We start from the raw sequence: 4,576 nt of genomic DNA, 5'->3' as shown, positions 1-4,576 counted from the left end.
TAACAAATGACAGGATATAGTATTAAAATTAATTCATAATAACGAATGAAACTTATGACAAAACATAGAAAAGAGACTTGTCGATAAATTACAGTACATCAAAATCACGAGATAAACCGACGCAAACAAGTAGAACAAAAATGTCGGAAAACCAACCCTAATTCGCGAAATGGAATCGTCCAACATTTTTGATCAGTATCTTGAACCACTCGTTGGCAACGCGAAGAGATTTTAATCCCCAACCACACGTTGTAGACGGGTATACACGTTGCTTTATTTTGCGAGGCTCCCTAAATGTGTTTGTCATCTCAAATTAACACGAGCACTCCCTCGTTAGTTGCCATGTCTACATCATCGAAAATACAGTAGTGCAATATTTTACGAATGCTCGCATAGGAACCTTGGCCCTCGCAGAGGTCTGGTTCTTTATAAGAACCAGTTTTGTTGTTTCAGTGTTCTTATGTTTGGCCGATTTCAGGCTCATGTTCATATTTTACACACTTTTTAAAGATTGTCCAATCTAATACTGCTAAACCATCTAAAATTGTCTTCAAGTTTATAAACATATCCTCACTGGGGTCGTCCATGATGAAAACTGTACACTATGACCATCTTTGCTGTGACCTGGAGTTGTGACTGCGAGCACGAGGTGGAACAGTACGCGCAAGAAGATGGGGAACCCAACAGTATCTGTATATTTCTCGATCCTTTTCATTCTGTATTCAATTCAATACATTTCGAATTCTTTAATGGTTTTAACACAAGATTACAGTAATGAAATAAAACTGAAACTATAATAAATCTGCTCTAAAATATATTTGTCACATCAAAAGTCCTTGGTCTCATTATTTCCTTGGTCGCTTTATTTAAAAGTTGTGTTTAGCTATTATTTTGTCATACGACAGTTAGTGCTACCCTAACGCCTTTGCAATGATTGCTTCTATTCTAGCCATCCTAAATAACGCTCCTAAAACCATTCGGTCCGATCATTGTCATATGCACATGCATCCCACCTTTCTCGTAAGGACCACTCCCCCACCTCAAGAAATGTACCCCATGCCTACACTGTACAACACGAATACAGTGATGTAATATAACTGAAACTACAATAAATCTGCTCCAAAATTTATTTGTCACATGTTTATTTAAAAGTTATTTTCAGCTATTGACTATCTGTATATAGGCCTAATCCTTATTTTGTACACGAAACACTAAATCCAAGCATCAAAATTCCTGAGATACTTGGTGTGAGGCCGATCGCAGAAACCTGTGTTGAGTTGATTCACCGTACAGTACGAGTCATGCATAATTTGCTGATGACGAAATATTTATTCTGATGAATATTTAAACAATGTTCTTCGCGGCTGCTAGATTTAGTCTTTACCTGGGACTTGAATGACTGAGATATGTGGCAATGAAATTTTTCTGAGAATTAATTGGCTGTTTGCACTGTAATGATTAGTGTAAAACTAACCAGTGTCTTGATTAGTTTCACCAAAAAATGTCCATTGCAATTGCAGCTTTGGCTCTCACTTGAGATTCCATTGTGTTGTGTAAATGCAATTTTGTGATCTAAACATTCATAAAATGCTTTAATTATGTTGAGAAATAAACATTTTTTTTGCGAGGTATCGGTGCAGCTAATGCCATATCCAGGATTTTCAAACTGTGCAGGACAGTATTAGGGTGGACCCACTTTACACGTAAATTCAAATAATGCAGACCCATTTTCTTAAAAGTTGACCCATTGTATGCAATAATATATGAAAAATCTGGACCGTTTCCTAAAAGTTGACCCATTTTACACAAAATATGAGAAATCTGGACCCATTTTTTCAAGTGAACTCATTTTGTGCATAAAACAGCATCATTTAGAACCATTTTAAAAAATGTTGACCCATTCTTTGTGTCTCCAATAGAAAACTTGTATTGGACTGTCCCAACTGTCCAACAGCTGGCTACGACGTGGTGGCAGTAATTGTGAGATGGAAATAAAAATATTATTTTTTGTTTGAATTTTAAATTTTTTTCACCATGGCAATTATGCTATTCAGGCCAGAATAAGATATATTTTTAGTTTTATTTGAAATTATCATTGTCGGTGAGTGGTGGGTTCAATACAAGGTACAGAATTGTAATGAGTTGTCAATCAATGTACACCCTGTCTTTCAGCAAGAAGACCCCTTAAAAATAGTATGAACTTCCAATGCAGTAGTAGCATTGTAAGTTACACCGGTGATATCGTAGTTATCAAACAAGCGCTTGTTATGTAGCTGACACTGACCGTACGAACGGGGTCACCTGATGAAAACAAGCGCTTCAACCCGCAAGCTAACACCGACAAATGACCGGATTGGCAAGACTCTCATCTGATAGAACTTTTTGTTAATTGACTTGCCACATGTTGATTGCAATATCTGTAGATTGACCACAGTCTCGTTTTTGAGGCATTCTATAGGCCTATATGGCCTAGTTGGTTCATAATATCAACCAAAGAATCTTTAAAATTACCTTTTTGAGTTGTTTTCAACTTCATAATGTCAAAAGTAATCCAAATAAAACATTACAGGATAAATTTATACTATTATTGTTCATTTAAATTTTCATGTCTTTTTTTGGGAAATCCGCAAAATACCGTGGTAGTTTGTTTGCTGTGTCTGAAGGTACGGCTGAACGAGATACGGTGAACAGCATGTACTGTACGTACGATTCTGAAATTACAGCTAATACGGTAGCCATCTTTAGCCACTGTAATTCACACATTCTAGCAAGAACAACAACGAACAACGTTCGTACTAGCATACTACATTTGAAAGCTCGGGTTATATGCTGCCGAAAATATTCTAACTGTTCATAGGTAGGCTTAGGGTAGATGAGAAAAACTCAGAGTTTTATTTTGCTTTTTCAGAATGCTCTACCAAGTGAAGATGAAAAAAATTAGATGTTAAACATATTTTGCCTTTAATTTGTCGATAGTTGGGATGGCCTACTGTCTATCCAATGCAAGCAGGCGTAGCCCAGACAGGCCTTGCCTAATGTAATTTCTGTTTTGTTGTCTTCGTTTTATTGAAACATCATCATGAGATCTATAGAAATAATTTTAATCTTCAACTTTTTTATATCAGTGTATAAGCACTATAACTATCCGCTATAACTCTCGTGTAGATGCGATAAAATTTCATACGACCTTGAGTGGATTTCTCATTAACTTGCATCAGATAGGAGTGATCTTTGGAACATAGCTAGTATTTTAAAATATAGCACATCATTGACTTGATCACAATTGACCTTTTTGAGTCGTACAGTAAATCAGTTTGGCAATCAAAATTCCAGATTTGCTTAAGCTAGCAGTAGGCATTTCATAGACAAACATTTATACTGTAATTATTATAGGTCCATATTTAGGTATGATGTAAGGCTTTGCCCACTCATCGCCTTCTATCTTCTTCTCACTGTTCCAAAATTTTAACAGAAGAATATATGGCCAATGAGCTTTTAAATCATTTTGCTGCCTCTCATCTTTGGAAGGAACTACCTTTTTCCATTAGGTCATCTACCTCTATTATTCCCATTTGCCTTTCAAACTTATATATTATTTAAGAATCTCTATTGAGATCCAGCACCGCCATTGATGCACGGTAGAGATTGCATCTTTAGATCTCCGGTCTTGTTCACAAATTCACGTACTAGTGCTGTCTCGTAAGAATTTTGTAGGACGCGTTAAGAATGACAAAATATTCTCTGTATCTACTGGAACCGAGCCGCATAACTGCAGCTTGTATTCCACTATTTGCATTCACACCTGAGCTGTGTATATATATAGCCTTGGTTTGGCTCTGTAATCATTAGTGTCGTGGGACTAGTTTGGGCCCTACCTAAGCTGGTCGAACGTTTCGTTTGGGTCTGTACCCTAGCTGCACTGATGAGGTCTGGAAGGCCGAAACGGATCCGTCTGCAGATATAGGGATTCCTTCCAGTGGATGCTTAGCTTATTTTGTCATTCTGATCGGATTTTCTCTACTGTTCCTTTTTAATTTTATTTTAAATTGTTTTGCATTATATGGCTGTTTACTGTTTTATGGGTTTTTCCCATTTGCCTTTCAAACTTATATATTATTTAAGAATCTCTATTGAGATCCAGCGCCACCATTGATGCATGGTAGAGATTGCATCTTTAGTTTCCGATCTTGTTCACAAATTCACGGACTAGTGCTGTTTCGTAAGAATTTTGTAGGACGCGTTAAGAATGACAAAATATTCTCTGTATCTACTGGAACCGAGCCGCATAGCTTGTATTCCACTATTTGCATTCACACCTGTATATATATTGCCTTGGTTTGGCTCTGTAATCATTAGTGGTCGTGGGACTAGTTTGGGCCCTACCTAAGCTGGTCGAACGTTTCGTTTGGGTCTGTACCCTAGCTGCACTGATGAGGCCTGGAAGGCCGACATGGATCCGTCTGCAGATATTGGGATTCCTTCCAGTGGATGCTTAGATTATTTTGTCATTCTGATCGGATTCTCTCTACTGTTCCGTTTTAATTTTAATTTTAAATTGTTTTGCATTATATGGCCG

Source organism: Anneissia japonica, unplaced genomic scaffold, assembly GCF_011630105.1.
Source record: "Anneissia japonica isolate Jap-2015-1 unplaced genomic scaffold, ASM1163010v1 scaffold581_len1011336_cov187, whole genome shotgun sequence".
Classification (NCBI taxonomy): domain Eukaryota; kingdom Metazoa; phylum Echinodermata; class Crinoidea; order Comatulida; family Comatulidae; genus Anneissia; species Anneissia japonica.
Note: the sequence above shows the minus strand (reverse complement) of the source record.